The sequence below is a fragment of the Anabrus simplex genome, chromosome 3, assembly GCF_040414725.1.
Source record: "Anabrus simplex isolate iqAnaSimp1 chromosome 3, ASM4041472v1, whole genome shotgun sequence".
Lineage (NCBI taxonomy): Eukaryota > Metazoa > Arthropoda > Insecta > Orthoptera > Tettigoniidae > Anabrus > Anabrus simplex.
In genome coordinates this window covers 82,811,892-82,837,804 of record NC_090267.1, presented here as the reverse complement: position 1 = coordinate 82,837,804, position 25,913 = coordinate 82,811,892, and the positions used below count along the sequence as shown (strand labels likewise).

At 38.1% G+C, this 25,913-nt stretch overlaps 1 protein-coding gene across 1 annotated transcript in view; it reads left to right on the top strand.

Moving 5' to 3' along the window:
- The first annotated feature begins 507 nt into the window (after window positions 1-507).
- LOC136865997 (E3 ubiquitin-protein ligase Mdm2) overlaps window positions 508-25,913 on the top strand; it is a 279,039-nt gene continuing 253,633 nt past the window's right edge. Inside the window, exon 1 of the mRNA XM_067142603.2 lies at window positions 508-573. The gene's annotated coding sequence lies outside the window, so the exon portion shown is untranslated. The remainder of the gene's footprint in view (window positions 574-25,913) is intronic.

Genomic DNA, 25,913 nt, shown 5'->3' with positions numbered 1-25,913 from the left:
CCCTCTGATAATGGTTGTATATCTACCTCATATCCTATTCATTCCTAATTTCGCGGTACCACAATATAGACGTGTTCGATTCTCGATATCTAACCGTAGTTACCTTATCCATTTCTTTTCTATCTCCCATCCGGTCTAGTAGTTTCGATACCTTTCTTTCTCCCCTCGGTGTTGACCCGGTCTGTTTGTGATTAGTAGAAAGTCGCCAAGTATCGGTCGCTTTGGCGTGAAGATTAGTCCCCTTGTGTCCTTGTGTTTTTCGTGTATAGTCGTGTTGTTTCATTCCTTAATTTCCCACCTTTTTTTCACTTTTGACTTTATTTGTCCTCCTCCTCCATACTTTGGTTTCTTTGTTCGGTTACGTGGCTGGGTATACCGCTCTCAAGCGAAGCCCATTAAATAATGTAGACAAGACAAGACGAGACTAGACATTCCATACTCTTTGGTATTCCGTGGTGCAAGTTGGAACTTGTTTGAAATATAGTTTGGGTAAGCTGACTTGTTTTGGACTTGTTCTTGCCTGTTTTTGTGGTATCCCGTATTCTCAGTGTTACTTTGCGTTGTTGAGGAAGGGTGAGGGTGCTTATTGTTACTTATGCTAGTTTATTTTAATAATATTAGCAAAGAAATGCTAGTTTATTTTGTAAATACCTTATCCTGCATGTAGCCTACATTATTCGTTATGATTTGTCAAGACTTTTCACCGTGTCAGTATTGAAAGTGAAGTGATTAAGTGAGTTAAACTCCTGAATTACACCAATTCCAAAATTCCCAGTTCAAGAAATTAATCTTTCATTAAATCTGAGTCTTGAGTACAACCGTGTTCATACATGCTCTTTTATTACGTTCCTGCTTTAGAATTGACAAACACTGGAGTAATGTTGATAGTGATAATATCATTGATTGTATGGAGTGTGACTCGGATAGTTCATAAGGAAATTCCTTTGAGGAAATACAAATGCTTGTTTGTCTCACTAGCCCCGTATTTATATTTTTGCAGAAGGTTTGTTGCCACAACTCAGCTAGCACACAATTGTCCGTTTGATACGTGTTCACCTGTTTTGTTCCGTTATTTGTTTTGAAGTGTTGATCCCATCGTAACTTATTAACTTATATTTTTCAAGATTTTCTGTGATTTGACCGAAGCTGCCTTGGATGCCATTCAAGCAAAAAAATGTTTCTAATGAAGTTGGTGAGGCATATTGAATTTCTGTTGCAAATAGTACGTGAGAAGCCAAGCTGCATTTCATCACAATTGTGGACAAATCTCCATCATATTGTCAGTGTGGAGAACTTGCCCCGAGTCCCTGCAGTCTCTATTAATGGAGATGTAGTTACAGTTCCTTCAGTCATTGCAGATGACTTTGCGTCACCTTCCCAGATACGTCCAGCTCTGGGAGATAGGACCCTGCACTTCTGCGTATTAAGTGCGTAGCAGAGGTACACCCTCTCCCCGTTGCCTCTAGTGCTTCACATTCCTATAACGTGCCTTTCATGGAGTGGGAATTGTTGAGTTCACCCACACTGTGTAGGGACAAGGCTCCAGGACCAGATAAAATCCACAATCAAATACTTAAACATTTGAGTGACTGAGGCCTCGATATCCTTACCCTGTACAACAGAATTCGGAGTGAGGGAGTGTTTCGATCTCAGTGGCGTGAGGGAATTTTGATACTAATTCCCAAGCCAGGTAGAGATCCAAAGCTTGTGGATAGTTACAGGCCAATATATCATTCAAAATGTCTCTGTAAGCTATTTGAAAGAATTGTGATCTGGCAACTTGTGTGGGCCATAGAGAAGGAGGGTCTCTTGACAAACTACCAGTGTGTTTTTGACCCTTATCGGTCTACTACCGATCATCTGGTCGGACCAGTGAGTGTCATATAGTAGGCTGTCCTCTGGAAGGAACGCACAGTAAATTTTTTATTTATTTTTATACCTGTTGAAAGCTTGCAACTCTACCTGGCGATATAGGTAACCTCCACACTAGATCAGTGGGGATTTTAGGGAAGTTTACTGGAAAGTTTGTGATAAACATAAAACCGAAACCTCCAAGCCTGTCAGTTCAACATGTGTTGCATATAAGCTGTGGGAAAGCATTATTTCCGATTATATTAGACATGTTAGCAAAATTAATAACTGGTTTGATAGAAGGCGGTTCGTGTTTAGGAAAGTTTATTCTAATCATTTCAACTTGTAAGATTGTAGCAAAATATATCGGATATCTTCGATTCAGTAGGTCAAATGGATTGTATCACGATTGACCTGTTTAGGCCTTTTGATGTGGTGATCATGGGAGACTACTGGCAAACATGAATGCTAATGGACTAGACAAAAAAATGACTGAATGGGAGGCTCTATTTCTAGAAAATAGAAGTGGGAGAATTAGAGCAGGCAAAGCTTTATCTGATCCTATAGGCTAATCATTAAGAGGAGAATTCCTAAGGCAGTATTTTGTGCGCAACCGCAAAAGGACTTCGATAATGTTGTGAGATGGACAGCAGGCAATGGTGTGATGATAAATGAAGTTATAAGTCAGGTTGTGAGATTCACTAATAGGGAAAGTCCTCTCAGTTTTAATTACTGCATTGATGGTGTTAAAAGTTCCTTATGGGGATCACTGTAAGTACCTAGGTGTTAATATAATGAAAAATCTTCCTTGGGGTAATCACATAAACAGGATTGTAAATACCAGTAAAGGGTACAGTTCTCTGCATATGGTTACGAGGGTATTTAGAGGTTTTAGTAAGGATGTAAATGAGAGGACGTATAAGTGTCTGGTAAGACCCCAATTAGAGTATGGTTCCAGCGCATGGGATCCACACCAGGATTACTTGATAGACATGAAAAAACCTATAGAAAAGCAGTTCTATTTGTTCTGACTGATTTCCGACAAAAGAGTACAGCGGTCTCCCTAGGACCTTTTTAATGGGCGCACCACCCTGCCGTTTTTACAGACCCCCCCAGCTAACGTAACCTAGACTGCTACTTACATAATATTCATACATATTTGGGTCATTGGGTGCTCCAAATTAAAATGTAAATACTGCACATCTCTTTATTTAGATGATATCTTCTTTATTGTCACATAATTGCATGAGTTACATTGGAGTTTAAATGTTTAGCTTGACTATCACATAGTGTCATGCGCGAGCAGTCTGGATTAGCGTGGAATCACATGTGAGCACTTGATCGGTAGTTAAGGTAGTAAGCCGCAGTGTTCCATCATTATGAAGGATTAGTAGAACACTAGAAATTCAAAATATTCTGTTATATCTTTTTTCGTGGTAATAACACTAAAATAATTCAAATTTCCAGTTAATGCTTACCTGTCTGATATTATTGTCAATGCCCTGAGGGGAATAAATTGAGATGTTATTTTCATTTCTTACGTAGTATTCCCCCACCCGGCTGATGAAAATTTCTGGGTAAAACATTGCAGTAACGTTACAAAAATGTTGCAAAGTTTGCCCTGGGAAGACTGAAGGAGGAGACAAGGTGCTCAACTGAGTGGTATGCTGCAATTTACAAACTTCATCATATAGGTCCGTATTGATACAGTTTAATTAAGAACTAGTATTAGGTTTAATGGTCCACCCAATCAATACACTTTATAATTTTACCTTCCGCAGCCCAGCACTCGCTACATTCAGCTGCGCGCTGTACGACTGTCGTTTGTTTGCACGCTTGAGTAGAATGTTGCCGAGAGGTGATCAGGGCTGCCAACCTCCGTACTTAGGAACTAATGAGTGGTACTTACTGTTACTGTTGCTGGTGGTGATTATTGTTTAGGATTCTTGCCGTGGACAAGACCATTGGTCTGGACAGTTAGGATTCTTGCTGTGGACAAGACCATTGGTCTGGACGGTTAGAAGCCGCGAAGCGGCGTTAGGCACCTAGTTTTGTGAGGAAACACGATTGGTCTAGACGGTTGCGATTCTTGCCGTGGACAAGACCATTGGTCTGGACAGTTAGGATTCTTGCCGTGGACAAGGCCATTGGTCTGGACGGTTAGAAGCGGCGTTAGGCACCTAGTTTCGTGAGGAAACACGATTGGTCTAGACGGTTAGGATTCTTGTCGTGGACAAGACCATTGGTCTGGACAGTTAGGATTCTTGCAGTGAACACGACCATTGGTCTGGACAGTTAGGATTCTTGCCGTGGACAAGGCCATTGGTCTGGACGGTTAGAAGCGGCGTTAGGCACCTCGTTTCGTGAGGAAACACGATTGGTCTGGACGGTTAGGATTCTTGCCGTGGACAAGACCATTGGTCTGGACAGTTAGAAGCCGCTAAGCGTCCTTAGGCACCTAGTTTTATGAGGAAACACGATTGGTGTTTTTTCTTTGTGCTTTTATTCAGCCGGGGTTGGTAACGCAATGTACCTATCAGCATTGTTGGCAATGACGTCACATTCCATTCACGTTCACCAATGAGAATGCGAGTAGTTACGCTAGCCATGGTTGATGGCGGCTCCTGCTCTTATTAGGTTATAAAAGTAAATGTACTTCTGGGAACGGGATGGTGGGTTCCTAGACAATGCAATGAACACTTCTCTCCTCTACAAGGTATTCCAAGTAAGATTTGCATTATTTTAGCTTCCTTATAATGTTATAAACTCTGAGCTGCGGAAGGAAAAATTTTGCCCAGTACACTTCACTTTACAGGTGAGAACACATTCGGTGTTAAAATACATTACCGGTACACATTCTTTGGTACACGTTTTGTCTAATTTAAGACTTCTTCAGCCACAGCGTCTCATATCTAATTCAAATATGCTGTCTAATACTTTAAAATCGATAAACCTATGTCCTTCCTGAAGTGTTCAAAAAATACACTAAAAACAATACACACTGTTTTTCCATAAAACTGTCCATTACTTTCTTACAAAAATTCTTCTGCGCGTTGAAATTGGATTCTATATAATATATCCTACTGCCCACGGCCAAGTTCCGCCAGGTGAGAGGAAACATAATTATAACGCGCAGTAGTATGGCAAGAAGCAGGTCAGAGATAGGCTCAGATGGGAACCGGCTGTAGGGAGGTACACCAATTTTGAGGGTAAGTTTCTGTGTTATGTAATTGTAACAAAAACTCATTTTTCTATTTTTGAGAGTTCAAACCCACCAATATGTATATATATCGTTTTCTTTCCAGACCTTGTCTTTTGAAAAAAGTTCATTAGATTTAAAGCTTCGGTATTCTTCAGTTGATAAGGTCCCATTCTCCCATTTCTACGGCCAGCGTTCAAATTCTTCCTTAGTCAGTACACTGAAGCTACTGTATGTCAGATCTCGAGAAATATTATTTAGAATCAAATTTCAATGTGAAGAATTTTTGTAAGAAAGTGGTGAACAGTTTTATGGAAAAAACAGTGTGTTCTGTTTTTAGTGTATTTTTAAACATTTCAGAAAGGACATGGGTTCATCCATTTTAAATTATTAGAGAGTAATAATTATGTATTTTAATTAGATATTGGATGAAACATGTACCAAAGAATGTATAACATACTATAGCACTGAATGTGTTCTCACCTGTAAAGTGAAGTGTATTGATTGGGTGGTCCATTAAACCTACTACTGGTTCTTAATTAAGTGGTATGTACCAAGCTGTCAGTAGAGATATAGCGTGGAGTGACATTAGCAGACAAATAAGTTTGAGTGGTGGTTTTAAATGTAGGAAAGATCACAATGTGAAGATAAAGTTGGAATTCAGGAGGACAAATTGGGGTAAATATTCATTTATAGGACAAGGAGTAAGGGATTGGAATAATTATCAATGGAAATGTTAGATGAATTTCCAAGTTCTTTGAAAATGATTAGGAAAAGGGTTTGTCTGCGTGAATGTATGCGATGCCCAACCAAATCTATGGCACGCAGAGTTCTAAAATTTTGGTCATAGCTGGGCACAGCATTTCACAGATCATGCTTGGCTGAGTCAAAGACCCCAATTAAGGGGCACAAAGCGGCTCTAAGCCTCTTAGCATTCCATAGGGCAACTACAGGTTGCATTTAGTTGTGATTTTATTGTACGCAGTTTGGTAACGGAATGTATTTGTCTTGACTGTTGAGAATGACTTCATATCCGGTTAAGTTACAGCCAATGGTAATGCTGGTGTGTGTGTGTGCTTCAGCAATGCAGAATGGCACGTGCTAAATTAAATTAGTTTATAAAAGTAAATGTATGTTAGGGGCTGGAAGGTGTGTTCCTGGCTGTCACAGTGAACACATCTCTCGTACACAAGGTATTCCACATAAGATTGTATTTATCAACTCCTCTAGATGCTATAAAACTTAGGAAGCAGTCAGTGAATTTCTATATCCTTTCCTTTATACACAGAGGTTATTATAGCAACTCTCCATTCATTTGGTGTAGCTCCTTCATGCAAACAGTAATCACGTAGTATTTCAGATTTGGTACTATATCCCAACCCATTGTCTTTAGTGTATCTCCTGCATTGACAAGTCTTGGTCAAGCTAGGAGATTGACTCACAAGCACCATTACGTAACTTCGGGATGCACTTGTAGGATACTGAGAAGCTTCGTGCAATCCATTGAGGAACATCTGCTTTATGCTTTTCAGGGATTATGTCCTTTGCTGTTGAATACTTTTAGACACAGAAACTCATTGTACTCTGTATTGTTGGCTATGGTTGATAAAACAAGTATGACACTAATTGACTTAAGTTTTTTCTGTTTTCGCTGCATTTGTGGAAGTGATCTTTTCATGACAGACAGGTTAGAATTGTACCTAGACATTTGGTATTCATTGATACCTCTTCTGTTCTGCCACCCATGCTATTTGAATTAACATGATCAAAGATACAAAACCGGGCAAGTTGGCCGTGCGGTTAGGGGCGCGTGGCTGTGAGTTTGCATCCGGGAGATAGTGAGTTTGAATCCCACTGTTGGCAGCCCTGAAGATGGTTTTGCATGGTTTCCCATTATCACACCAGTCAAATGCTGGGGCTGTACCTTAATTAAGGCCACGGCCTCTTCCTTCCCATGATATAGATGTTGATTCCCATAGGGAATCTGAAATATTTGTCCCGAATGAGCAAATTTATAATATCAATATAAATGGTCCGTTATTGGACATTATAAATTTTCCAGCTAGCTCATTCTTGGTTGCCAGCGTTCCTTCCCACTCGTAGGCCTTTCCTGTCCCATCATCGCCATAAGACCTATCTGTGTCGAAGCAATGTAAAGCCACTAGAAAAAAAAAATTGGAATAAAGAAATAAACACAGTGATGATGATAAGATAATGAACATTTTATCTTATTATCATCTTAAGTGTTTTTATTTGTTTATGCCAATTTTTGTATCTTTTTAGCTGAAGATGTTCCATATTAGGAATGAAACATGTATTTTTAGAGTTTAAGCTGGATTATGTTGCATACATATATAGACTAGCAATAAAAAACAAATAAGTTATGGAAGGTGGGTTTCTCCATTCAAGCTAACCTTAGTTGATACACAAATAGGATATGAGAGATGGGCGTTGTTGTAGAAATATCAAAAACCTAGAAGACTGAAGATCTGTGTTCATGTGAGTGTTCATGCCCGCCCTCCTGATAAAGCTGGGAAGCAGAAACGAGCTCGTTGGGGCCTGAGAAGAGATGGATATAGAAGAACTGGGTTTGATGAGGAGAAGAGCCTATCTATTTGAAGATGGCAATGTAGGAAGATATAGAGATTGTCCTTGTCTCCCACTTCCTATACTGAACTGCAATTGTGTTCGTCCTGTCTTCTTTTCGTTTTGGTCATCTGAGGACCACGTTAATTCGTATAAGCTTTGTTTCTTTTGGTGTTTCTCCTTATCCAGTATTTTTTCATTTTCCTACTTTGCAACCTTCTTCACACTTCTGGCCATGATGATTTTGTTCTGGGCCTAGTTGTGTCCTGAAAACTTGTGCAAGCAAGAGTTAAAAAAAAAAAATTCACTGGTTTTTATATCTTTGGTTACTGTATTCCAGTTTCTTCTAGATCCCTTTGTACCTCTTTGATCCAGTATACTTAAGTTCTCTTGTTCACAAGAAACTATATTATTGGCAGTTCATTCTTAGGATGTGTCCGGAGAACATGTTCGTTCTTTCCCTACGGGCTGAGTGGCTCAGATGGTTAAGGCCCTCTGACCCCTACTTGGCAGGTTCGATTCTTTCTCACTCGGGTGGTATTTGAAGGTGCTCAAATACGTCAGCCTCAAGTTGGTAGATTAACTCACATAAAAGAACTCCAGCGGGACTAAATTCCGGTGCCTCGCTTCCGAAAACCGTAAAAGTGGTTAGTGGGACGTAAAGCAAATAACATACACACATACATTATCATTATAGACCGTTATGCCTTTCAGCGTTCAGTTTGCAAGCCCCTGTGAATTTACTAAACGTCGCGACAATCCTCTGTTTGCAACTAGTGCTGTGGCCTCATTTAGTTCTATACCTCTTATCATTAAATCGTTAGAAACTGAGTCTAACCATCGTGGTCTTGGTCTCCCTCTACATCTCTTATCCTCCAAAACAAGGTCCATTATTCTCCTCGGTAACCTATCCTCCTCCATTCGCCTCACATGACCCCACCACCGAAGCCAGTTTATGCGTACAGCTTCATCCATTAAGTTAATTCCTAACTTAGCCTTTATTCCCCTCGTTCCGAGTATCATCCTTCCATTGTTCCCACCTATTTTTACCAGCAATCATTCTCGCTACTTTCATGTCTGTTACTTCTAACTTATGAATAAGAGTTCACCCAGCTTGCGCTCCCTTAAAGCAAAGTTGGTCTGAAAACTGACCGATGTAAAGATAGTTTCGCCCGGGAGCTGACTTCCTTCTTACAGAATACCGTTGATCTCAACTGCGAGCTCACTGCATTATCTTTACTACACCTTGATTCAATCTTGCTTTCTATATCTGTGGCTTGGTTCTAAAAGGGCCAATGTCAATAAACCTGTTTTTGAGCTATGAGAATTTGAAGTTTTGCTTATAGTTTTCCAACTATTTTTTTCAAACTGTAAATAACTTTATATTTCCTTTGTGGAAGTCACCTGATTAAACACTAATTTTTTCTATCGTATTCTTTAAAAATTGCCAGGCCTCTAATCTTTATTGGTAATCTAACATTATTGGCAAGGGCTTATTTAATTAAACGTTAACTGTTTGTTTACATTGGCCCTTTTAACATGTCGCGAGCCAGGATAAAACATGTTTGTATCAGTTAATATCTCAATTTTGATAAAAAAGGACATTGGCCCTTTTAGAATGAAGCCACAGATATTACCATCCTGGTAGAACACACAGCCTATGTACTTGAAATTATCTACCTGTTCCAGCTTTGTATTACCAATCTGACATTCAGTTCTGTTGAATTTCTTGCCTACTGACATCAATCCAGTCTTTGAAAGGCTAATTTTCATACCATACTCAGTGCATCTATTTTCAAGTTCCAAGATATTAGACTGCAGGCTTTTGGCAAAATCTGCCATTAACAAGGCGGCATTCTCTACTCGTCTCCACCGATTTCGCTCAAATTTATCGAACATGTAGGGCTTGGCTAGAAATGAAAGTACCCAAAGGGGGAACTCCAGATGGCCAAACGTATCGAAAATAAAAATAAAAAAGTTGACGCGGCTGTTGCACCGTATAAGCCACTTACGTTAGCACGCACGCCGAGCAGTAGTTGGCGTAGCGGTAAGAGCTTGGACTACTAATTCAACGGTCGTGGCTTCGACTCCCCGTGCGGAGAATATTTTTCTCAATCTTTACATTATTCATTTATTTTTAATTGATTTTATTTATTTATTTATTTATTTATCTGCATAAGGCGTAAGACTTCATTATTTAATGAGCACACAATTGTAGAAAATTTTGAGTTGCAAACTTTCCCGACGTGTTCAAACAGAAATTATTCTTTTTTCTTTCTCCCTTCCTTGGGGAATGTGCCATGAACGTGAATAATCGTTTTGCTGTAAGATTCGTTTTCACCTGACAGGTGAAGGTTGCTCCTGGCGGCTGTACACAAACAATATATTCTTAGCGCAGGTAGAAAAAGTCTGACAATGAAATCCCAATTTTTACCTTTTCTACGTTTTTTTTCATATAAATAAATAAAATGAATTGTTCACCTCATTACTTAATTGGAAAATGAATAATATAAAAGTTGACAGAAAAAAAGCAGTCTCCACACAGGGAGTCGAACCCACTACCATCGAATTACCAGTCTGAGCTCTTACTGCTACGCAAACAACTGCTCGGCGTGCATACTGACGTAAGTGGCTTATACGGTGTGAGAGCCGCGTCAATACTTTTATTTTTATTTTCTATACGCTTATCCGCCTGGAGTTCCCACTTCGGATACTTTCATTTGTAGCCAAGCCCTGCATGTTCTACAAATTTTAGCGAAATCGGTGGTGACGAGTTGGAAATGCTCCTTTGTAGGACCAAGTCGTCAGCATAGGTCAGACTGCCTACTACATTTCCAGCTAACTGAAACCCTCCCTGCCACTTTATACTTTTCAGCAGATGATCCATGTAAACTAAGAACAGCAAAATTGAAAGATTACAGCCTTGTCTAACCCATGTAAGTACCCTGAATCTAGAACTCATTCTACGAGCAATTCTCACTAAAGCTCAATTGTCGACATAAATGCCTTTGCTTAATTTTAATAATCTACCTTTAATTCCATAGTCCCCCAGTATGGCGAACTTTTCCCTCGGTATCCTGTCATATGCTTTCTCTAGATCTACAAAACACAAACACCAGGCGCATACTGAAAATCTGATCCTGACAGCCCCTCTGTGGGCTGAAACCACACTGGTTTTCATCCAACTTCTTCTCAACCACTGATCACACCCTCCCTTTAAAGATGCCAGTGAATACTTTGCCTGGTATACTAATCAATGAGATACCTCGATAGTTGTTGCAATCCTTCCTTTCCCTTGCTTATAGTTAGGAGCAGTTACTGCTTTTGTCCAATTACAAGGTACCTTACCAACACTTCATGCAAATCTTACTTATCTATGAAGCCATTACATCCCTGTCTTCCCACTATACTTTACCATTTCCAGTATAATTTCATCCATTCCTGCTGCTTTATGACAAGGGAGTTTACCATCGTTTCCACTTCCTCAGGCGTAATTTCACCAACATCATTGTCCTCCTCCCTATGAGCTTGGCTGTTCGCAACACCATCAGGAAAATCTCCTTTTACGTTGAGAAGATGTTCAAAATATTCCCTCCACCTCTCAGTGATTCCCTGTGATCTATTATGAGTTCATCTGAATTACCCAAAATGTTGTTCATTTCCGTTTTCCCTCCCTTCCTAAGATTCTTTATTTCTGTCCTGAACAGTTTCCCTGCTTTTTGACCTAGCCTTTCCAGGTTATTACCAAAATCTTCCCATGACTTCTTTTTAGATTCAACAACAATTTGTTTTGCTCTGTTTCTTTCATCAACATACAATTCCCTGTCTGCATCGGCCCTTGTTTGGATCCATTTCTGATAAGCCTTCTTTTTACGTTTACAAACTGCTCTCACCTCATCATTCCACCAAGATGTTCGCCCTTTCCCGTCTCTACATACAGTTGTTCCTCCCTTGCTGTTTCTACTAAAGCATCCCTGTATGCCACCCATTCTCTTTCTATATCCTGAACCTGCTTACTGTCTACTGTTTGAAACTTCTCACTAATCACATCCATGTAATTCTAATTTCCTCGTCCTCGAGATTTTCTACCCTTATTCGTTTGCAGACAGATTTTACTTTCTCTCTCCTAGGTCTAGAGATAGTTCACTGCAGGTCAGGTAGTGGTCTGTATCATCTAAAAATCCCCGGAAAACCCGTACATTCCTAACAGATTTCCTGAATTCAAAGTCAGTTAAGATATAGTCTATTATGGATCTGTTACCCCTAGCCTCCCATGTGTATAGTAATAGGCACGTAAGGCCATACACTAAAAAGTAAATATCACTGCCCGATTTTCTTTTTTTTTTCTCATTTTTGTAATGGCTGATCACTGCTGCCAACCTGCCTAGTTACATATTAAAATCACCGGACATAAACATAACAGAGTAACTTCAAAGTGTAAGTATCGATAATGAAAGTTCCCCTAATCTAGTAAATGATAAAAGTTAAGATGAAATAAATTAAGATGTTCATAATTAAGTTGGTTTCTATGCTCAGTGAGGAATTAAGGAAATGGACACACTTCTCACTCCAATTAATGTTACATATTTCTGTCTTTATGGTGATGTACAGTAGGCGTACTATAACAATATTCCTGAAAAGGGGTGGGTGTGTGTGTTAAATGATGCAATTTATTTAATAAGTCTTTGCAGTGTGATTTCCGAAAGTTCCAGACATTTTTTAATGCCTTTCTTTTGCGTGGACGTTTCCTTCTCTGTACAATAACCAGTAAAGGAGAGAGATTATTAGGCATATTATCAGCTTGTAGGCTGGTTATTCAGGAAACATGTAGGAGCACTAATGTGCCAAGCTACGTGAACAAAAATTAAGTCAGCTTTCAAGCTCTCTGTGGAATTAAGAATAATAATTTTACTACTTCTATGGTTTTCATATACGCCGAGGTGCCAGAATTTCATCCCGCAAGAGTTCTTTTATGTACCGGTAAATCTAGACGTGAGACTGGCGTATTTGAGCACTTTCAGATACCTCCGAACTCGAATCCGCCAACCTTAGCTTGTCATACATTCTCTCCTTCACTCGCTTAAATTAATTAATTTTAAAAATTTCCTGCCTTTATTCTGATGTACGCATTATTATAAGTGTATTCTTAAAGGAAGGGGGGAGGGAGAGAGAATATATATATTGTATAATTCATTGCAGTTCCTATAAGTTCAAGGACTTACCGCAGAAGACATATCTGTACTTCCTTTTAATAATAATGCTTATAGCTTTACATCACACGAAGTACTTTTACAGTTTGTCTTGCAAGAGTTCTTTTATGTGCCAGTAAATCTACGGACATGAGACTGATGTATTTCAGTACCTTCAAATACCAGCCGTCTGAGCTGCTCAGGCCGGTGTCCTTCATTTTGCTTGGATGCTGTCTTGCTTCAATAAGCATTAGGGGATGGGGGGGCATCTTAAACATATTTTCAACTTCTAAGTTGGTGTACCTCAACTCAGGAAATGCACAGGAGCACCAATGAGTCAAACATTACCAGATTTTTACATATTGTAACGTGTTGGCGGGGTAGATAAATAAATAAATGGGTACAGCACCTGGTAGCAACCTATTTCTAAGATTTATTAACTAAGCACTACAACTACAGATTTACACACATACAGACGATAGCCGAGCCACAAGTTACACAAGTACATGGTTACACACTTACACGGTTCGTGCTTTCTCTCTTAGTTTCTCTTATGTTCCATCTACAATGAGACACACACATACACAGAGTCATCGGTTATTTACAGTACACTCTCTCAGCCACTCAGTCACACTCGTTAGCGCTGTCACGGTCCACAGCCTACACGTCAGCCTCGCAGGTCGGGATAGTATTCGCTGTTCACTCAACCCGTTGAACTCCGCAGTCTTCACACGTCGTCTCCTAGTGTTCCCTTCTTCGCCGCTCCAGAACACTCCAGGTTCTCCTGCAGCAGCCAGCCACAAGGGATGCACACACACATACGACGTCAGGGGAACAGGCACGAGTCCTCGGCTCCAACAGGCTGATACTCGATCAGGCTGACATCTCAGCCCAGGCTACCACTGACTGCGCTCTCCGCTCACTCACTCTCTAACTCTCACTCACCAATTCTCAACTGACTAGCTCTCACTGACTAACTCTGTAGGCTTCACAATTAAGTATTTATTTATTTTCCACCTAGTCGATACAATGATTGCTTAAGGCAATTTTTAATGGTCAAAAGTGGTACATGTTTCGTATATTATCAACATCTTCAGCCACATAGCACTGTTTAGATGAAAAATATATAAAATTGACAAAGTAATGCTTTAGAGGAAGTGACCTTAAAATTAACATAAGATTGACAAGATGAAAACAAACAAATAACTCAAGAGAAAATATATAAATTATTTCTACAATAGAAAGCAGTCGTCAAGGAAACACTTGTACAATATTCCATAGAGAAATTGTCCTAATAAATCTTCTTTTCTTAATAATTCATGAAAAAAGATCAATTTATAAATTAAAAATTATACAATTTATAAGTAATTATCGAAATGAAGAAATCCTGATATCACAGTGCGGCTCTTATTATTAACATAGAAGGAAATATAACTACTAATTCCTAGTTGTCAAATCTTATTAAGCCTGCTTTCCTTTGGAACAGTAACTCCCGTCATTCTTTCACAGTTTTGCGCCGGGTGTAATATTGATGATGCGTTCTTCCTTGCTCTTGCACCTGAGGAGGTGGAGGAGCGGGGGATATAGGTGTGTCAAGAATTTCCTTGCTGTCACCTATAGCTTCAACTGAGGAGGAATAAGTTGTAGGGCTATATGTAGGTGGAGAAATTCCAATTCTTTTTTCTTGATCCTTCTCAAGCATTTTCAAATATACTAGAATTTGATAATATAATGGATTCTTATATTCTACAGCCTCATTAAGGTTATCATTTTTCTTTACAAGTTGGTCTAGATGAATGTACAGGTCTTCATATGTGTTCATTAAGCTGCCCTTTTTTAACTTTTTTATGATGGTCAGGTCTTGTTCTATGTTGGTAAATTTATGACCTGTGGCAGTCATGTGTGATCCCATTGCTGAGAATCTTCTATGTTTTTCAGCATTCACATGTAGGCAACTAACTGCTCTTTTATACCTGCGCCAGCCCTTCTGGAATAGTCCGGATGTTCGATGGATCGAGGGACCTCGCGAAATAGAAGACTCCAGATTAGTCTTCCAGTCGTTTCCATAGTTCGCTGCGGCGCGACCGCAGATAGAAGTGAGAAGGGCCGGCCCAGCGCTTGAGTGTTGCTCGCGGATTGGCGCATTTGAGCGTAAGGGGGGTGGGGCGATGGGTGACGGCCCCGGCGCGTAGCGGGTATGATCAATTAAGTCATAAATGAAAGAAAAGTTCCACCTAATCACCTTTTCTTTCATTTATGACTTATGGTGACTATCAATACGGAATAAAAATGAAATTTATCAATCAAGATATGATCAATTAACACAAGACTGGTAGCTTCAATTTCATAGATTTATTAACTACGCACTAAACTATACAAGACTGCACACAGCTGTTGCTCATAACACAAACTTACACAGTTCGTGCGCTCTCTCTCCCTTCGTTTCTCACTTGTGCTCACACTACACAGTTTTACATTCGTGCACACGGTCCCGCGTTGCATGGCTGCACGTTCTCTTCCTCGCCGACAGTCCGCACTGTAGCACACTAGTCCGATAATCACGACTGAGCCACACCGACTTCTAACTCGGTTGAACTCTTCACTGCTGCAGGCCGGTTGTTCCTCTCTTTTATACCTGCGCTGGCTCTTCTAGAATCGTCCGGATGCTGGATGAATCCAGAGACATCGTGAGATGGAACACTCCAGATTAGTCGCGGAGTCATCTCCATACTTCTCGGCTACGGACCGCGGGCGGAAGCGAGTGGGGGCTGGCCTAGCTGCTAGTGATTGGTGCAGCTGAAGCATAAGGGGTGGGTCTTTATGGTGCCGGGCCGGGCCCACTGCCAGTTGACATGGCGGACGCTAGGACCATTGCCCTATATATTGGCTTAAATCACAAGAAGACAGGTTGTAAGGCAGGAATGGGATAGGAAAGAAGGCAAGGACTTAAAATGAAAATAAGCGCACAGCCACAGCACTAGCCTGAAATGAAAATGAGGGAAACATAAAAACTTCGAACCTGCCGACTGTAGGGTTCATATCCACCATCTCCAGAAAGGAAGCTCACAGCAATGTGATCAAACTGCACAGCCAGTTCACTCAGTTTCTTATGACGCGTAATAGGCCTGCCACATGGGCGACCCACTTACCTGTATATGGATCTTCAGTTCTTCAATTATACATGTATGCAAGAACATTATGCACCTTAATACAAGATACTTCACTAGTTGGTTGTCTGATTGGTACACGTATAACAAATATATTTGGGGAGAAATTATTTTATTTTATATTTATTTATATCATAAAGACGTCGTGTTGTCATAGCAAAAACAATATGCAACAAAATAAATGAATCCAAAGAGATAAGCATAATTTACTGTATTAAATATTAGTTTATTCACATGTTAAGGGATATGTAGTAGTAATAATTATAACAAAAGTGTGCAACAAGGAAATAAGGGAAAAGGAAATAAATACAACTAAATATAAATATAATTTACAACATCAAGAGCCATTCCATGGTCACTGAATTACAAAGCAGGGGTATGAATAACAAACATAATAAACATGAGTACTAATATTTAAAAAGCAAAGAGCAAATTAATCTCTGTACAAACCATGAAGGCCATTGGAAGGGTGGAAGGTAAATGCTTCCACTATCCATAATGTTGGCACTTGGTGGGGTAGAGTTGTTAGCGCTATCCAAGACCGCCTTTGCCCCCAGTAGTTAACCTGGTACAGTACTCATTTATTATACGCAAAACATTCCTTCCATATCACATTAAAGCACTTTCACTCATGTTAAACCTACTAGGGTGGTGAACACAAATAAAAATGTCAATGAAAGTATTTTCCTTCTGGACCTTCATGCCGGACAGATGGTTTTTTTTTGAAAACAAATTTTTTCACTGTAATATGATTTATCTATAGAGCAAAACCGCTACACAGTGTGCGTCTCATAGCTATCGAGATGGAATTGGTAATGTACTCTATATCTGTACAGCCTATATATGACTTTTTACAGTTACCTCTAAAGTGACATTTCAGCTGAGTGACAATGCTAAAAAGACTATGGACTCCGAGATTGGCATTCCTGAAGAGGGGTTTCTGCATTTTCCCATTTTCACACATTGATTCAAGAGTGTGTATCAGTGCGACAAAAAACAAATAGCAATATATATCACTGACTTCTTTCATTTTTTTTTGTTTAAACTGATGCCCAAGCCTCAGATTTTATCTCCTGAGACCTTTTGTTTTTGCCATTTGTTTTACTATCTCCTGGATCCGAGCTCACAGCTGCGCGCTCCTCACCGCATGGCCAACTTGCCCGGTCTGAGACTTTTAAAGAGGACAGTCCGCATATCATAATGAAGAAAGACTGTGAAAGTATTAACATAAATGCTTTGTTATAGGAAAGTAAGGATCATGATGAATATGGAGCTGAGAAATTTTAGAGCTGTAAACATAGATCAAGCATAGCAAATCAAGGGGCGACTAGATTGGGTGATACTTTAATAACCAGTATGTGAAAGGGAGCATGACGTAAGAAGACCGTGGCTAGTGACAAGAACATGACAGCGTATGAGATACGTCCAACTAGTGACCAAACCATGGTCTGGATTGGTTAGGTCCGCCTGGTAACAAGACCTACGAGTTTCGTTACGTCTGGCTAGTGACGAGGCAATTGGGCTGGTTTGGATAGGTCCAGCTAGTGACAAGACCATTTGGTATAGACGCAAGCAAAGGGGTTCTGGGGGCGTACGCGGCCAGCAGGCCTGTAGCATCCCCTGGACAGTATTGGCTTGTGACAAAACCATTGTATTCTACCAAAAACCACTGATAGTGACAGGTTAGGTTGTGATCCACCGATTGTCACAGGGTTAGGTTAGGTTTGACAGGATTTGTATTTGACCGACTGTTGTCATTGAAAACACTGTCGTGACGACTGAATGCAATGAACATAAAACTGAAACAATTGGTCTACAAAGCTTTCATCCAGTAGATACGCCAGGAACTAGTGAACCAACACAAGAGTACAAATTTAAAAAACGTAAAATGGACAAAACAGTAAATTCCACGATAATAAATCTAGAATTCTGCCAAAAAAATCCGCTGTCCGCTGAATGATATATTTCTCCACTGACAGTATTCAAATTCCGCCAAATTTAGCGAAGAATCTGCTAAGTTGGCAACACTGCCTCCAATGCAGCGAGATGCAGTGAATCATGGCACACTGAAAGAATCATGCACAATCATGGCTCAGTGAGCCACAGGACACACACGGCTCCTTATCTGGACACTGGCGGGGAGCCGAGCTTCCGCTGGAGCGAGACACAGTGAATCATGGCCTACTGAAAGAATCGTATGCAGTCACGGATCAGTGAGACACAACACACACGTGGTTCATTATCGGAACACTGGACATTTCAACAATAATAAAGGTGTTTTAATTTGTCCCACCTATTCAGTACTTATATTTTCACTTATAGTGGTTACATAATTAAATTCTTAGTTACATGGGACATGTTTCGCCCTCAATTAAGGGCATCTTCAGCCTAAACACAATCATCAAAAATACAACTAAATTAAAAGTGGAAGTTAAAAGTTTAGTCAGTTATTAAAATTCGGAACATAAAAATGTGAAAAGTGATACAATATATAAAGATGTTAATGGAAAACTGTCTTATGATTAAACTATAATCTTGTCGGAGACTAAAACTTCTTCTATTAAAATTCTAATTAAAAACAGTTCATATGAAATATTAGTGGAAAATCAAAGTGGTAATAATATAAAGCCAACGACATGAGGGCATGAACACAAGCATAAACTTGATCGTCATGAATACAATCTTTCCAAGGCCGCTGATTAAATTCGTCAGCAAGTGAGACAGAAGCATCTGTTGAAAAATTGTAAGTGGCCCTTAGCACCGGTAGGTAATAGAAATGACTGAAACCTTGCCAGAAAATGTCAGTAGATGCAGATATAATGTTTTCTGTAAGAGAAGGAAGAGAAGAAATAAGAAATTGAACGTAAGGAGAGAATTCGGTTTACATAAAATTGAAACAGATGAGGACTTACATGTAAGTGGAAGTTATTATTTGTTATGTGCTGTTGTGTTGATTGCTGCCCGTCTGTTGGCTCTGAGTCTGGTGTTGTAACTGTGCTGCAGAGGCGGCAGTGAACTCGGAGGGGAAGGAATAGGGGAGTGCGGAAGGGAGGAGAGGATGGGTGGAGTCAATTGTGACGAGGCTGACAAAGGGGCGGAGTCGACCGTATTGTTGGAAGTAGTCCTAATGTCTGTGGGTATGGGAGGAGTATTAGAGTTTGAAGAATTAAATATATTAGGTATCCTAAATTTATTCGAACTAACTGACTTTAATAATTTCGGCATTAATTCATGTAACATACTTTTATTGTCCGTGGTTTCATTAAGATTCTGTTGCTTATTGTACGTCTGATCTAAATAGATGTATAAACTTTCTAATTCGTTCAGCATTCTCCCTTTTTGTATGTTTCTAATTATCGCTAAGTCTTTCTCTATGGATTCAAATCTGTGACCAGTCTCCCTCGTATGCAAACTCATCGCTGAGTATTTCCTATGTTTTTCCGTGTTAACATGTTCCATGTATCTTGTCATAAAACTTCTCCCAGTCTGTCCAACATATGAAAAATTATACTGAGTACATTTGAGTCTGTATACTCCCGATCTCAAATAACGATTTTTATCATAATGAACTTTTTTATGATTAAAGAATATGGACTGGTTAGTATTAGTAGTTCTAAAAGCTATATTAAAATTATGTTTCTTGAATACGTTAGTAATCTGGTGTATAGCTGGATTATTAAAAGTGGATGTAGCATACCCAGTTTTTTGGTCTTTTCTGGTATCAGATTCGTAGATAACTTGTTCTTAATTTTATTGATTAATTTGTTAATCATTTCTATTTTGAAGCCATTTTGTTTAGCGAGGTATCTAATATAATTTAATTCTTTCTTCAAATTCTTGGGAGATAGAAGGAATCTAAGTGCTCTATAAATCAGACTGTGAAAAGATGCTTGTTTATGTGAACTCGGGTGTAAAGAAGAATTGTTTATAGTTGTAGATTGTATCGGTTTTCTAAATATTTGGAAATTAAAAGTGTTAACCTTACACATAACTGTTATATCTAGAAAATTCAATGAGTTATCTACTTCGTCCTCTTTCGTGAATTTCAAATTAGGTTCCATTTCATTTAATTTATTTAAGATTTCTTGACTATTAGTGACATCTTTGTTTATGATTACAAATGTATCATCTATATATCTCAACCATAAATCAATTCCTTTAATTTTTGTTATTATTTCATTGTGTTCGATTGAATCCATAAATTATTAAAATTATAAAATCCTTTTAATAACAACCACCTACTCAATACAATATATTACTCATTGAATTATGAAATAATCATGAGGTGTCTTAAATAAAGGAACATGTTTCGTTCGGCATAGCGAACATCATCAGCCTTTATTTACAAAGATTAGGTCAGGGCCCTGAGCTGAATGATAAAAATTGTTAAAAGAGTGACAATGCCATAATAAAAAGTAAAATGATAACATTAGACTTGAAATTGTAACAATATGTACAGATTAACTGCAAGTATTTGTAGAGGAATACTTTGAACGATGGTAGTCTATAAAGTTAAAACAAACATGAGGTTGTTAAAGTAAAAAGATATAGATATAGTGGATCTTGAAATATATGTCAATGCGTGAAGCGTGGATTAATTATTGACTATGGAGTACTTAAATTGAGCAAAACAAAAGTTGAAATAGAGTTTATTGAATCGTACGAGTCAAACTGAGTCAGTTAAAAGGCGCATGGCGACGAAACTAAGGTTGAAATGACGTGAACTTCAGTCGTTAGGAATTATGTAGGAGAGCCAACACAATACCAGAAGGAAATACAAGTTGAACTAGTCCGTATTTACACGCTAGCAGTAAAATTAATCTTATACAACGTAGGACACCAATGTGGACTCGTTAAAACTTGAAAGTAGGGAGAGTTCCAGCAAACCAGAGATGGATGGAGCAGATTATGGCACAATTGGAGTTAGAAATCCTTGGGACTAGTGTGAGGTGTTTGCTAACGTTGGCTGTGCGAATCAAACTGGCGAGTAACCTTACTGCTCCATCCATCTCTGGTTTGCTGGAACTCTCCCTACTTTCAAGTTTATAGTTACTTTTTAACAAGTCCACATTGGTGTCCTACGTTGTATAAGATTAATTTTACTGCTAGCGTGTAAATACGGACTAGTTCAACTTGTATTTCCTTCTGGTATTGTGTTGGCTCTCCTACAGAATTCCTAACTACTGAAGTTCACGTCATTTCAACCTTAGTTTTGTCACCATGCGCCTTTTAACTGACTCAGTTTGACTCGTACTATTCAGTAAACTCTATTTCAACTTTTGTTTTGCTCAATTTAAGTACTCCATAGCCAATAATTAATCCACGCTTCACGCATTGACATATATTTCAAGATCCACTATATCTATATCTTTTTACTTTAACAACCTCATGTTTGTTTTAACTTTATAGACTACCATCGTTCAAAGTATTCCTCTAAAAATACTTGCAGTTAATCTGTACATATTGTTACAATTTCAAGTCTAATGTTATCATTTTACTTTTTATTATGGCATTGTCACTCTTTTAACAATTTTTATCATTCAGCTCAGGGCCCTGACCTAATCTTTGTAAATAAAGGCTGATGATGTTCACTATGTCGAACGAAACATGTTCCTTTATTTAAGACACCTCATGATTATTTCATAATTCAATGAGTAATATATTGTATTGAGTAGGTGGTTGTTATTAAAAGGATTTTATAATTTTAATATATTGTCCTCAATACGGTTCTATTATGAGATTAATCCATAAATGTCGGCAAGGATGCCCGATATTGGGTCACCCATTGCTAATCCATTCTGTTTATAAATATTATTGTTAAATGAGAAGTAATTATTGTCTAATATGAAATTTAACAATCTAGTGAATTCTTCTACTTCCATTTTACTAAGATTACTATGTTTACAAATATTATCATGAATGATATTAACAGTTTTATCTGTTGGAATATTCGGGAACCTATTCACTACGTCATACGAACACATCATCTGGTTTGGACGCACGCCAAATTTAAGCAAAATGTCGCACAAGTCAATGGAATTTCTTAATGGTTGTTTATTATTAAAAGTGTAATGTCTTTTCAAAAAATTATGAATGTATTTGGAGACTTTATACGTGGGAAAATTTCAGCAATTGATAATCGGACGAATCGGAATATCTTTTTTATGTATTTTGGGCAAAGCTCTAGTTTCCGGGAGCCTAGGATTCATATTGACAAGTTTTAATTGTTTTTGTTCAGTAAAGAGAGATGTGGATCTTTTAAGTAAGGCCTTTAAGTTGCGTTGAATTTTAGCTAACAGATTTTTAGTTACTAATGTGTATTTGTTATTATCAAAAAATTCTTCAGTTTTCTTGATATATGTATCATTATTATTATTATTATTATAATTATTTATAAGCTTCATTTTCCGTATTGATTGGATTCAATTTATAGACAAGAAAAGTGTTCCACCAATCAATACTTCTTTAATGTGAATGAATTATTACACTAGTACCGGTTTCGGCCTCTCATGGCCATCATCAGCTAGTACATAACATTTATAGTCATTAGACAAAATTAAAAATATGTTACGTTAGATCATCCGGATGTCTAATGAAGAATAGAAGTAAAATATATTGCAGTATTGTTATGTTAAAATATTTGTGATTAAAGGTGGTGGTGATGGTTACAATAAACTAAAACCTATTTAGTGTACATGGATATGAGTACATTAGACACATTAAAACATGTAGGCCACAGTATAAAACACTTGAAAATTATAACACATTAAAACATAGTATATATTTTAAAAACGTCTATTAAAATTTGAGTTCATGTTGTGTAGCACTCATTCTTCAATCTTGTTGTTGTTGTTGTTGTTGTTGTGCTAATTTAGTTGTGTTAGGTGATCGTCGAGAATGTTCTATGGCTGATGTACTTTATATTGATGTGTTGTAGGAACTCTTGTCATTAAAATTTGTTTTCTTGAAAATTGAGTACTGTACAATTCAACTGTACTCCAGTAAGTTTTATATATATTGCGAGACAGGGTTTGGTTTTAGAGCAGTTGGTGGCGGCACCTCTCTTGCCTATGCACGTTATGTGGTTGTTATCTGTAAATATAAGTTAATGTAAGTATAGAGTTCGTATGAAGGAATGACTGGTGTATGTATGAAAAGAGTACTTATTATTGTTGTTGTGGAGGTTGTGTACCGGTATGTTTGGAGACTTGCAGTGTTCTGCTACGAGTACGTCTGGGGCTCATATTAGCTGTGGGGAGGGATGTAGGTGGAGGGGAAGGAGGAGTGGCTATTGTGGACGTAGGGGCGGGGTTAGGCTTGTGATTCGTCGGTTTGTTATGACGTGTGTTTACTATTTTGAGATAGTCATTCTTTATCGCAAAAAACATCATCTCAATAATGAACTTTATTCAACACATCTCAAAGTATCTCATGAACTCCCACATAGCTATTGGAAGTACTTTCAACAAATTTCTCAAGTTAAAATAGAAGATTTAGCCATAAAGAAACAAAATACATTGAACAAAAAACTGGAAACACTGAAACAACAAAGCAAAACAAAACCACTAACCATAATCGAAAATAAAGATCTTTCTAATCTTAACAAGAATTCCCAACATAAATTCCACCGACCCATAAAAAATCTCACACTAACCGCATTTGACGATGTGGAGACGGCTATGTTGAGCAAGGGACCCAAACACAACTGGGGTAATGCAGCATCCTATCAGAATATTATAACTGCCGTCACCAAAACAGAACTCGCTTTACAGAAAATCCTGTACGATATACGTGACGAAGTTAGACACAAAGTCAGTAGAAAGATCCCGCAATACATCAATAGCATTCACAATAATAACCTAAACATGAATACCACCAATAAATCGAACCTAAACAAACTCAAAAACAAAATAAAACAGAACAATCTACTAATAACAAAAGCCAACAAAGGCAACACTACGGTCATTATGGATAAGAATGAATACATAACAAAGACTAAAGAATGTTTCCAAGACAACACTTTTTCAATAAAACGCTGAGATCCAACCAATAACATACAAAGGAATTTAAAAAATCTGCTCAAGAATACACACTTTCTTCTCACTGAAACAGAATCGGCTAAACTTATAACTATGAACCCCCAATTATCATCCGCAAAAGCCTACCATTAAATACACAAAGAAAATGTACCCATGAGACCGATTATAAACTATAGAGCCAGTCCAACCTATAAATTATCACAATTAATTCAAAAATTTTTGAAAAAGCATTATTACTTTTTAGCAAACAAAACAATACAAAACTCAATAGATTTTTGCAACAGAACCAAAGAACTAAAGATCGAACAACATCATACTCTTGCTTCATTTGATATAGCAAACATGTACCCTAACATTCCTATCAAACAAACAATCAAAATAATAGAATCTAACCTAAAAAACCATAGCAACTTGAGCACCTTAGAAATAGAAGAATTCATGAATCTACTCAAATTCGCCATAAACAATAACTACTTCGGATTTCATGATACCATATATCAGCAACAAGGATTACCTATGGGATCTCCTGCTTCCGGAATATTAGCAGAAATATATATGGACCACCTAGAACACATATCAATCAATAAAATTGATAATATATATTTTTGGTGCAGATTAGTCGACAATATCTTCGTAATTATAGATAATAGATCCACCAATGCAGATACTATACTAGACAAACTTAACACTTTAGATCCCCAAATTAAATTCACTAAAGAAACCGAAAATAACCGTACCTTAAATTACTTGGACTTGACAATAACCAGACATGACAACCACTTATCTTACAAGATCTACAGGAAACCCACACACACTTTAAATACCATAAAAAATGACTCCATTCATCCTAATACACACAAAAGAGCAACCTATTATAGCATGATATATAGAGCTTTCAATATCCCAATGACAATAGATCAAAATAATGAATTCAAATTAATCCACGATATAGCCAAACATAATGGATACAGCAAAGAAATGGTCAACAAAATCATTCACAAAATAAAATCCCAACCTAAAACCAAATTAATTAAAACAACCAAACCCAAAAAAGATTATGTCCTATTCACCTTCAACAACACCAATATATATACTATAACTAATATTTTTAAGAAGCACAACCTGAAAGTAGCATTCAAGACCACACACAACAGCACCAACACTATACACAGCAAACAGTCAATAATAATAATAATAAATACAACCAATCAGGTGTCTACCATATCAAATGTAACAACTGTGACACAAGTTATATTGGACGTACCGGCAGAAACTTCACCATCCGCTACAATGAACACATAAATGCAGTAAAACACCACCATTTTTCATCAATAGGTCAACATGTAGAAGAATCTAAGCATAGTTTCATAGACATCAATAATGACATGACGATATTAAACATAAACTCTAAAGGCCCCCTGCTCAACATAACCGAAGATTTCTATATTTCTGTGGACCAATACGCTAACCCCAATCATAACATTAACGACATTACAGAGAAAACCAGTATCATTTTTGATAAAGCCATTCCTGCAATAATCTCAAAATAGTAAACACACGTCATAACAAACTGACGAATCACAAGCCTAACCCCGCCCCTACCTCCACAATAGCCATTCCTCCTTCCCCTCCACCTACATCCCTCCCCACAGCTAATATGAGCCCCAGACGTACTCGTAGCAGAACACTGCAAGTCTCCAAACATACCGGTACACAACCTCCACAACAACAATAATAAGTACTCTTTTCATACATACACCAGTCATTCCTTCATACAAACTCTATACTTACATTAACTTATATTTACAGATAACAACCACATAACGTGCATAGGCAAGAGAGGTGCCGCCACCAACTGCTCTAAAACCAAACCCTGTCTCGC